We start from the raw sequence: 12,748 nt of genomic DNA on the forward strand, positions 1-12,748 counted from the left end.
CAGCTCAGACACCCATACATACCCCACAAGACATGCCACCAGAGGTCTGTTTAAACTGACTGGTACACAGCTCGGACACCCATACATACCCCACAAGACATGCCACCAGAGGTCTGTTTAAACTACTGGTACACAGCTCAGACACCCATACATACCCCACAAGACATGCCCACCAGAGGTCTGTTTAAACTACTGGCACACAGCTCAGACACCCCATACATACCCTACAAGACATGCCCACCAGAGGTCTGTTTAAACTACTGGCACACAGCTCATAGACACCCATACATACCCCACAAGACATGCCACCAGAGGTCTGTTTAAACTGACTGGCACACAGCTCCGACACCCATACATACCCCACAAGACATGCCCACCAGAGGTCTGTCCTAACTACTGGTACACAGCTCAGACACCCATACATACCCCACAAGACATGCCCACCAGAGGTCTGTCTAAACTACTGGCACACAGCTCAGACACCCATACATACCCCACAAGACATGCCCACCAGAGGTCTGTCATAACTACTAGTACACAGCTCAGACACCCATACATACCCCACAAGACATGCCCACCAGAGGTCTGTTTAAACTGACTGGCACACAGCTCAGACACCCATCCATACCCCACAAGACATGCCCACCAGAGGTCTGTTTAAACTACTGGCACACAGCTCAGACACCCATACATACCCCACAAGACATGCCACCAGAGGTCTGTCTAAACTACTGGCACACAGCTCGGACACCCATACATACCCCACAAGACATGCCACCAGAGAGGTCTCTTCACAGTCCCCAAGTCCAGAACAGACTATGGGAGGCGCCACAGTACTACATAGAGCCATGACTACATGGAACTATATTCCACATCAAGTAACTGATGTAAACAGCAAAATTAGATTTAAAAAACAGATTAAAAAAAACACGTTATGGAATAGCGGGGACTGTGAAACAACACAAACATTGGCAAAGACACACGCATACACACACACACACACACACACACACACACACACACACACACACACACACACACACACACACACACACACACACACACACACACACACACACACACACACACACACACATACACACACACACACATACGATAACATACGCACTGTACATACACATGGATTTAGTACTGTAGATATGTGGTAGTGGTGGAGTACGGGCCTGAGTCTGTGAATATATTGTAATGTTTTTAAAATTGTATAAACTGCCTTAATTTTGCTGGACCCCAGGAAGAGTAGATGAACGCAAAGATGAACGGAGTAAAGTAGAAAGAGAGATCTTTGATGAAAACCTGCTCCAGAACGCTCTGGACGTCAGAATGGGGCGAAGGTTACACCTTCTAACAGGACCACGACCCCTAGGCACACAGTCAAGACAATGCAGGAGTGGCTTCGGGACAAGTCTCTGAATGTCCTTGAGTGGCCCAGCCAGAGCCCGGACATGAACCCGATCGAACATCTCTGGAGAGAGCTGAAAATAGCAAAGCTCCCTCATCCAACCTGACAGAGCTTGAGAGGATCTGCAGAGAAGAATGGGAAAAACTCCCCAAATACAGGTGTGCCAAGCTTGTAGCGTCATACCCAAGAAGACTCGAGGCTGTAATCACTGCCAAAGGTGTTTCAACAAGGTACTGAGTAAAGGGTCTGAATACTTATGTGAATGTGATATTTCATTTTTTGACTTTATAAATTAGCAAAAATGTTTTAAAAAAACTGTTTTTGCTTTGTCATTATGGGGTATTGTGATGTCATTATGGGGTATTGTGATGTCATTATGGGGTACTGTGATGTCATTATGGGGTATTGTGATGTCATTATGGGGTATTGTGTGTAGATTGATGAGGAAAATAACTATTTAATGTGTGAGAGTGTGTGGCGTCAGTATGCGTGTGTGTGTGGAGAGTCAGTATGTGTGAGCGAGTAGAGTCCAGTGTGTGGGTAGAGTTCATTTGGTGCATTGGTAACGCATGCCGTGCGGTAGCAGAGAGAACAGTATTTGGCTTGGGTAGGTTTGAAAATGTTTGGGGCCTTCCTCTGACACCACCTGGTATAGAGGTCCTGGATGGCAGGGGGGCTCATCCCCAGTGGTGTACTGGGCCGTACCCACTACTCTGACACCACCTGGTATAGAGGTCCTGGATGGCAGGGGGGCTCGTCCCCAGTGGTGTACTGGGCCGTACCCACTACTCTGACACCACCTGGTATAGTCCTGGATGGCAGGGGGCTCGTCCCCAGTGGTGTACTGAGCAATACGCACTATGCTCTGTAGCGCCTTGTGGACAGATGCCAAGCAGTTGCCATACCAAGCGGTGATGAGGCCAGTCAAGATATGCTCTCGATGGTGCAGCTGTATAACTTTTTTAAGAATCTGAAGGCCCATGCCAAATCTTTTCAACCTCCTGCCATCTTCACGACTGTGTTGGTATGTTTGGACCATGATAGGTCTTTAGTTATATGGACACCGAGGAACTTGAATCACTCAACCCGCTCCACTGTCGATGTGATTTGGGGGTGTGCTCAGAACTACATTTCCTGTAGTCCACGATCAGCTCCTTGGTCTTACTGACGTTGAAGGGGAGAGGGGTTGTTGTCCCGGCAACACACTGCCAGGTCACTGACCTCCTCCCTATAGGCTGTCTCGTTGTCGCCGGTGATCAGGACTAGTACCGTTGTGTCGTCAGCGAACTTGATGATGTTGGAGTCGTGCCTGGCCACGCAGTCGTGGGTGAACAGGGAGTACAGGAGGGGACTGAGCATGCACCCCTGAGGGACCCCCTGTGTTGAGGATCAGCGTGGCGAATGTGTTGTTACCTACCCTTACCACCTGGGGGGGCGGCCCGTCAGGAAGTCCAGGATCCAGTTGCAGAGGGAGGTGTTTGGTCCCGGGGTCCTTAGCTTAGTGATGAACTTTGAGGGCACTATGGTGTTGATCGCTGAGCTGTAGTCAATGAACAGCATTCTCACATAGTTGGTCCTTTTGTCCAGGTCGGAAAGGGCAGTGTGGACAGCAATAGAGATTGCGTCATCTGTGGATCTGTTGGGGGGCGGTATGCGAATTGGAGTGGGTCTAGGGATTCTGGGATGATGATGTTGATGTGAGCCATGACCAGCCTTTCATAACATTTCATGGCTACAGATGTGAGTGCTACAGGGCGATAGCCATTTAGACAGGTTATCTTAGTGTTCTTGGGCACAGGGACTATGGTGGTCTGCTTTAAACATGTAGGTATTACAGATTGGGTCAGGGAGAGGTTGAAAATGTCAATGAAGACACTTGTCAGCGCATGCTCTGAGTACATGTAAACCATCTGGCCCTGAGACCTTGTGAATGTTAACCTGTTGAAAGGTCTTACTCACATCAGCTACGGAGAGCGTAATCACACAGTCGTCCTGAACAGCTGGTGCTCTCACGCATGGTTAAGTGTTTCTTGCCTAGAAGGCATTTAGCTCGTCTGGTAGGCTTGTGTCACTGGGCAGCTCGTGGCTGGGTTTCCCTTCATAATCTGTTATAGTTTGCAAGCCCTGCTACATCCGACGAGCGTCAGAGCCGGTGTAGTAGGATTCGATCTCTGGATTGACACTGCCTGTTTGATGGTTCGTCGGAAGGCATAGCGGGATTTCTTATAAGCGTCTGTGTCCCGCCCCTTGAAAGCGGCACCTCTAGCCTTTAGCTCAGTGCGGATGTTGTCTGTAATCCATGGCTTCTGGTTGGGGGCATGTACGTACGGTCACATCGTCGATGCACTTATTTATGAAGCCATTGACTGATGTGATAAACTCCTCTCAAAGCCAACAAACACTCATTACCTGCTCTTTCATCTTGTTCCTGTCCCAAGCTAACAGCTTCCTGCTCACCGTTTTAAGCCATCTGTTCCTGTCCCATTAAAAACTAACAGCTTCCTGCTCACCATATAAACTGTGTGTTAAAACAGAGCAGCGAGCCTCTTGTGGTGATCACTATGGTCCGCCTGTCTCTCCCCCCCCCCCCACACCACAGGAACCGCCGCGAGGAGCGGCACTAATGTTGGTCACATGGCTCTACACTACTACTACTGCAACCCCTCTCTCTCTCTCTGCCTCTCTCGCTTTCATTTTTACATTTTACTGTTCCCGTACTGTTCCCCCGTGGGAATCGAACCCACACACACACACACACACACACACACGCACACACACACACACACACACACACACACACACACACACACACACACACACACACACACACACACACCCCGTGCATCTCATTTACAGGCTGTCTTTACCGCTGACAACATTACGGTTTCCGTTAGGGAGGGAGGGACAGAGAGAGAGAGAGAGAGAGAGAGAGAGAGAGAGAGAGAGAGAGAGAGAGAGAGAGAGAGAGAGAGAGTGGAAAAGATGGGGCGGGGAATTCCAACTTTGTTCTCTTCTCTTCTCTGGGATGGTTGAGAGAGGAGGGCTGGGAGGAGAAAAGTGAGAGAGGAGGGGGGGGGAAGTGGAATCAAGGTTTTCTCTTGTCTTGGTTTTGTCAGTGTGTGTTTGGACAGATTGAGGACTGGTAAGGATTACGCAGAGCAACGGCTCCTCTCCTGACCTCAGCTGTCTGTTTGGAATTAGTTGGACCCCTGACTTGTCATTGAAATGTGTACAGACATAAGATGCAGCTACACATCTCTAGGTCGCGGTTGGGACTTCTACTTCTCTTCATTTTCACCACAGGTAAGACAGGACATATTTTGTCTTTATATATATATATATATATATATATTTATATATATTTCTTTATTTTTATATATTTGACAATTGTGTCAGGAAATAGGTGTGTTGATAGTCCTGATCTGAACCCTGGAAGCAGTGAGAAAGGATTTATCCAATCAAATGTATTTATATAGCCCTTCTTACATCAGCTGATATCTCAAAGTGTTGTTCAGAAACCCAGCCTAAAACCCCCCAAAACAGCAAGCAATGCAGGTGTGGCATTTAGGTATTTAAACTCTAAAAAAATGTTGCGTTTAAAAAAAATGCTGTTTCTGTACAGTAGGTCTGACGACTGGGACAACATAGTTCATTTGTGTTTTTCCTGGAGAACCTTTTTTGTCTGAGTGTGAAGTATTGTATGAGAGTTGGGTTACTGTATCTACCTCTATATGCTGAGGAATGTGGCTGATGTTTATAGCGACCTGGCCTCTTAAACCAAACCAATTAGATTACAGGAGAGGCCCTGTTTTCTTTCTTTCTTTTGTTGTTTTTTTTAACCTTTATTTCACGAGGCAAGTCAGTTAAGAACAAATTCTTACTTATAATGATGGTCTATTAACAGTGGGTTAACTGCCTTGTTCAGAGGCAGAACGATAGATTTTGTCACGTCCTGACCATAGTAAGTTGTTATTTTCTATGATAGAGTAAGTCAGGGCGTGACAGGGGTTGTTTTTCTATGTGTTGTATTTCTATGTTCATGTTCTAGTTTTGTATTTCTATGTAGGTTTTGTTTGGGATGATCTCCAATTAGAGGCAGCTGGTCCTCGTTGTCTCTAATTGGAGATCATACTTAAGTAGGATTTTTTTCCACCTGGGTTTGTGGGTGATTATTTTTGAGTAGTGTTTGTTTCTCCTCTGAGTCACGGTTTGTTGTTTTAATCTAGTCAGTTATTTGATGTATTGCATAGTTTTCACAGAGTAAATAAAATGTGGAATTACACACACGCTGCACCTTGGTCCTCTCCTTTCGACAGGCGTGAGAGATTTTTACCTTGTCAGCTCGGGGGATTCGATCAAGCAACCTTTCAATTACTGGCACAACGCTCTAACCACTAGGCTACCTGCCGATGGGTCGCCAATGTCCTCAATCGTATTTTCTTTTGAGGGGAGGGGGGGATGGGACGATAGAGTGACAGTGAAATGTCTACTTCTATAAGTCGTTGACTTTATTGGTCCTAGACAGGATTTAACAGGTATGGAATGTACCTATTTATATATTTTTTTATTGTCAAATAAAATCAATCAATATATAGTCTACACTGCTGAAATTTAAATGAGTGACATCATGTATTTTGAATCTCCATCCTATCAGTAGGCCTGTAGTCTATATAGTCTTTCAGTAGGACTGTAGTCCATAAAGTCTGTTTATATCAGTAGGTCTGTAGTCTATACAGTCTGTTTCTATCAGTAGGCCTGTAGTCTATATAGTCTGTTTATATCAGTAGGCCTGTTGTCTATATAGTCTGTTTATATCAGTAGGCCTGTAGTCTATATAGTCTGTTTATATCAGTAGGCCTGTAGTCTATATAGTCTGTTTATATCAGTAGGCCTGTAGTCTATAGAGTCTGTTTATATCAGTAGGCCTGTAGTCTATATAGTCTATCAGTAGGCCTGTAGTCTATATAGTCTGTTTCTATCAGTAGGTCTGTAGTCTATATAGTCTATCAGTAGACCTGTAGTCTATATAGTCTATCAGTAGGCCTGTAGTCTATAGAGACTGTTTCTATCAGTAGGCCTGTAGTCTACATAGTCTGATTCTATCAGTAGGTCTGTAGTCTTTATAGTCTATCAGTAGGTCTGTATTCTATAGAGTATGTTTATATCAGTAGGTCTGTAGTCTATAGAGTTTGTTTCTATCAGTAGGCCTGTAGTCTATATAGTCTGATTAAATATCAGTAGGCCTGTAGTCTATATAGTCTATCAGTAGGCCTGTAGTCTATACAGTCTGTTTCTATCAGTAGGCCTGTACTCTATATAGTCTATCAGTAAGCCTGTAGTCTATATAGTCTATCAGTAGGTATGTAGTCTATATAGTCTATCAGTAGGTCTGTAGTCTATAGAGTCTGTTTCAATCAGTAGGCCTGTAGTCTATATAGTGTGTTTCTATCAGTCGGCCTGTAGTCTATATAGTCTGTTTATATCAGTAGGCCTGTAGTATATATAGTCTGTTGACTGTAGAAGGTATGTTTGTATCAGTAGGTCTGGAGTCTATATAGTCTATCAGTAGGCCTGTAGTCTATAGAGTCTGTTTATATCAGTAGGCCTGATGTCTATATAGTCTATCAGTAGGCCTGTAGTCTATATAGTGTGTTTCTATCAGTAGGCCTGTAGTCTATATAGTCTATTAGTAGGGCTGTGTCTATATAGTCTATCAGTAGACCTGTAGTCTATATAGTCTATCAGTAGGCCTGTAGTCTATATAGTCTATCAGTAGGCCTGTAGTCTATAGAGTCTGTTTCTATCAGTAGGCCTGTAGTCTATATAGTCTATCAGTAGGCCTGTAGTCTATATAGTCTATCAGTAGGCCTGTAGTCTATATAGTCTGTTTCTATCAGTAGGCCTGTAGTATATATTGTCTATCAGTAGGCCTGTAGTCTATATAGTCTGTTTATATCAGTAGGCCTGTAGTCTATACAGTCTGTCAGTAGGCCTGTAGTCTATATAGTCTATCAGTAGGCATGTAGTCTATATAGTCTGTTTCTATCAGTAGACCTGTAGTATATATTGTCTATCAGTAGGCCTGTAGTCTATATAGTCTGTTTATATCAGTAGGCCTGTAGTCTATACAGTCTATCAGTAGGCCTGTAGTCTATATAGTCTATCAGTAGGCCTGTAGTCTATATCGTCTATCAGTAGGCATGTAGTCTATATAGTCTATCAGTAGGCCTGTAGTCTGTATAGTCTGTTTCTATCAGTAGGCCTGTAGTATATATCGTCTATCAGTAGGCCTGTAGTCTATATAGTCTGTTTATATCAGTAGCCCTGTAGTCTATACAGTCTGTCAGTAGGCCTGTAGTCTATATAGTCTATCAGTAGGCTTGTAGTCTATATAGTCTACCAGTAGGCCTGTAGTCTATAGAGTCTATCAGTAGGCCTGTAGTCTATATAGTCTATCAGTAGGCATGTAGTCTATATAGTCTGTTTCTATCAGTAGACCTGTAGTATATATTGTCTATCAGTAGGCCTGTAGTCTATATAGTCTGTTTATATCAGTAGGCCTGTAGTCTATACAGTCTATCAGTAGGCCTGTAGTCTATATAGTCTATCAGTAGGCCTGTAGTCTATATCGTCTATCAGTAGGCATGTAGTCTATATAGTCTATCAGTAGGCCTGTAGTCTGTATAGTCTGTTTCTATCAGTAGGCCTGTAGTATATATCGTCTATCAGTAGGCCTGTAGTCTATATAGTCTGTTTATATCAGTAGCCCTGTAGTCTATACAGTCTGTCAGTAGGCCTGTAGTCTATATAGTCTATCAGTAGGCTTGTAGTCTATATAGTCTACCAGTAGGCCTGTAGTCTATAGAGTCTATCAGTAGGCCTGTAGTCTATATAGTCTATCAGTAGTCCTGTAAGTCTGTTCTATCATGGTTGTAGTCTATATAGTCTATCAGTAGACCTGTAGTAAATATAGTCTATCAGTAGGCCTGTAGTCTATAGAGTCTGTTTCTATCAGTAGGCCTGTAGTCTATCTAGTCTATCAATAGGCCTGTAGTCTATATAGTCTGTTTCTATCAGTAGGCCTGTAGTCTATACAGTCTGTCAGTAGGCCTGTAGTCTATATAGTCTATCAGTAGACCTGTAGTCTATATAGTCTATCAGTAGGCCTGTAGTCTATATATTCTATCAGTAGGCCTGTAGTCTATATAGTCTATCAGTAGGCCTGTAGTCTATAGAGTCTATCAGTAGGCCTGTAGTCTATATAGTCTATCAGTAGGCCTGTAGTTTATATAGTCTGTTTCTATCAGTAGGCTTGTAGTCTATATAGTCTATCAGTAGGCCTGTAGTCTAGTGTCTATCAGTAGGCCTGTAGTCTATATAGTCTGTTTATATCAGTAGGCTTGTAGTCTATATAGTCTATCAGTAGGCCTGTAGTCTAGTGTCTATCAGTAGGCCTGTAGTCTATATAGTCTGTTTATATCAGTAGGCCTGTAGTCTATATAGTCTGTTTATATCAGTAGGCCTGTACTCTATATAGTCTGTTTATATCAGTAGGCCTGTAGTCTATATAGTGTGTTTCTATCAGTAGGCCTGTAGTCTATATAGTCTGTTTGTATCAGTAGGCCTGTAGTCTATATAGTCTGTTTCTATCAGTAGTATATTATGGAATACAGTTGACCAGATATCTATTCCATATATTTTGGACTACTGTTGACCAGAGCTCTATTCCATATATAGTGGATTACTGTTGACCAGAACCCTATTCCCCATATAGTGTACTACTGTTGACCAGAGCTCTATTCCATATATCGTGGACTACTGTTAACCACAGCTCTATTCCATATAAAGTGGAATACCGTTGACCAGAGCTCTATTCCATATAAAGTGGACTACTGTTGACCAGAGCCCTATTCTCTATATAGTGGACTACTGTTGACCAGGGCTCTATTCCATATAAAATGGACTACTGTTGACCAGAGCTCTATTCCCTATATAGTGGACTACTGTTAACCAGAGCCCTATTCCATATAAAGTGGTCTACTGTTGACCAGAGCTCTATTCCATATAAAGTGGACTACTGTTTACCAGATCTTTATTCCATATAAAATGGACTACTGTTGACCAGAGCTCTATTCCCTATATAGTGGACTACTGTTAACCAGAGCTCTATTCCCTATATAGTGGACTACTGTTAACCAGAGCCCTATTCCATATAAAGTGGAATACTGTTGGCCAGAGCTCTATGCCATATATAGTGGACTACTGTTGACCAGAGCTCTATTCCCTATATAGTGGACTACTGTTGACCAGAGCTCTATTCCATATAAAGGGGACTACTGTTGACCAGATCTCTATTCCATATAAAGTGGACTTCTGTTGACCAGAGCTCTATTCCATATAAAGTGGAATACCGTTGACCAGAGCTCTATTCCATATAAAGTGGACTACTGTTGACCAGAGCCCTATTCTCTATATAGTGGACTACTGTTGACCAGGGCTCTATTCCATATAAAATGGACTACTGTTGACCAGAGCTCTATTCCCTATATAGTGGACTACTGTTAACCAGAGCCCTATTCCATATAAAGTGGTCTACTGTTGACCAGAGCTCTATTCCATATAAAGTGGACTACTGTTTACCAGATCTTTATTCCATATAAAATGGACTACTGTTGACCAGAGCTCTATTCCCTATATAGTGGACTACTGTTAACCAGAGCTCTATTCCCTATATAGTGGACTACTGTTAACCAGAGCCCTATTCCATATAAAGTGGAATACTGTTGGCCAGAGCTCTATGCCATATATAGTGGACTACTGTTGACCAGAGCTCTATTCCCTATATAGTGGACTACTGTTGACCAGAACTCTATTCCATATAAAGGGGACTACTGTTGACCAGATCTCTATTCCATATAAAGTGGACTTCTGTTGACCAGAGCTCTATTCCATATAAAGTGGAATACCGTTGACCAGAGCTCTATTCCATATAAAGCGGACTACTGTTGACCAGAGCCCTATTCTCTATATAGTGGACTACTGTTGACCAGGGCTCTATTCCATATAAAATGGACTACTGTTGACCAGAGCTCTATTCCCTATATAGTGGACTACTGTTAACCAGAGCCCTATTCCATATAAAGTGGTCTACTGTTGACCAGAGCTCTATTCCATATAAAGTGGACTACTGTTGACCAGAGCTCTATTCCATATATAGTGGACTTCTGTTGACCAGATCTCTATTCCATATATTGTGGACTACTGTTGACCAGTGCTCTTTTCCCTATATAGTGGACTACTGTTGACCAGATCTCTATTCCCTATATAGTGGACTACTGTTGACCAGAGCTCTATTCCATATATAGTGGACTACTGTTGACCAGATCTCTATTCCCTATATAGTGGACTACTGTTGACCAGAGCTCTATTCCCTATATAGTGGACTACTTTTAACCAGAGCCCTATTCCATATAAAGTGGACTACTGTTGACCAGAGCTCTATTCCATATATAGTGGACTACTGTTGACCAGTGCTCTATGCCATATATAGTGGACTACTGTTGACCAGAGCTCTATTCCATATATTGTGGACTACTGTTGACCAGTGCTCTATTCCCTATATAGTGGACTACTGTTGACCAGAGCTCTATTCCATATATAGTGGACTACTGTTGACCAGTGCTCTATGCCATATATAGTGGACTACTGTTGACCAGATCTCTATTCCATATATTGTGGACTACTGTTGACCAGTGCTCTATTCCCTATATAGTGGACTACTGTTGACCAGATCTCTATTCCCTATATAGTGGACTACTGTTGACCAGAGCTCTATTCCATATATAGTGGACTACTGTTGACCAGATCTCTATTCCCTATATAGTGGACTGCTGTTGACCAGAGCTCTATTCCCTATATAGTGGACTACTGTTAACCAGAGCCCTATTCCATATAAAGTGGACTACTGTTGACCAGAGCTCTATTCCATATATAGTGGACTACTGTTGACCGGTGCTCTATTCCCTATATAGTGGACTACTGTTGACCAGATCTCTATTCCCTATATAGTGGACTACTGTTGACCAGAGCTCTGTTCCATATAAAGTGGACTACTGTTGACCAGAGCCCTATTCCCTATATAGTGGACTACTGTTGACCAGAGCTCTATTCCATATATAGTGGACTACTGTTGACCCGAGCTCTATTCCATATATAGCGGACTACATTTGACCAGAGCTCTGTTCCATATAAAGTGGACTACTGTTGACCAGAGCCCTATTCCACATATAGTGGACTACTGTTGACCAGAACTCTATTCCATATAAAGTGGAATACTGTTGGCCAGAGCTCTATGCCATATAAAGTGGACTACTGTTGACCAGAGCTCTATTCCATATATAGTGGACTACTGTTGACCAGAGCCCTATTCCATATAAAGTGGTCTACTGTTGACCAGAGCTCTATTCCATATATAGTGGACTACTGTTGACCAGATATCTGTTCCATATAAAGTGGACTACTGTTGACCAGAGCCCTATTCCATATATAGTGGACTACTGTTGACCAGAGCTCTATTCCATATATAGTGGACTACTGTTGACCAGAGCTCTATTCCATATAAAGTGGACTACTGTTGACCAGAGCTCTATTCCATATAAAGTGGACTACTGTTGACCAGAGCTCTATTCCCTATATAGTGGACTACTGTTGACCAGATCTCTATTCCATATATAATGGTCTACTGTTGACCAGAGCCCTATTCCATATATAGTGGACTACTGTTGACCCGATCTCTAATTGCTGTTACTATGGTGACCGTTGAATGTTTTCCGGACATGGATATGAGCCGTAGTTTAAAGCCTGCCTGTCTGTCTGTCTGTCTGTCTGTCTGTCTGTCTGTCTGTCTGTCTGTCTGTCTGTCTGTCTGTCTGTCTGTCTGTCTGTCTGTCTGTCTGTCTGTCTGTCTGTCTGTCTGTCTGTCTGTCTGTCTGTCTGTCTGTCTGTCTGTCTGTCTGTCTGTCTGTCTGTCTGTCTGTCTGTCTGTCTGTGTTCTTTTGTTTTGTTACAGAATGTGTTATGATTATTTCCACCCTGTCATCACCTGCTGTGTGTGTGTGTGTGTGCGTGCGTGTGTGTGTGTGTGTGTGTGTGTGTGTGTGTGTGTGTGTGTGTGTGTGTGTGTGTGTGTGTGTGTGTGTGTGTGTGTGTGTGTGTGTGTGTGTGTGTGTGTGTGTGTGTGTGTTTTCCATGTGGTTTCCAGGTCAGGAAGCCGTCTGGAATTCCTCGGAGCGTCAAGGCCCCTGGATGGGTGTGTCTTCAGTCCAACGC

This window comes from Salmo salar, chromosome ssa12, assembly GCF_905237065.1.
Source record: "Salmo salar chromosome ssa12, Ssal_v3.1, whole genome shotgun sequence".
NCBI lineage: Eukaryota > Metazoa > Chordata > Actinopteri > Salmoniformes > Salmonidae > Salmo > Salmo salar.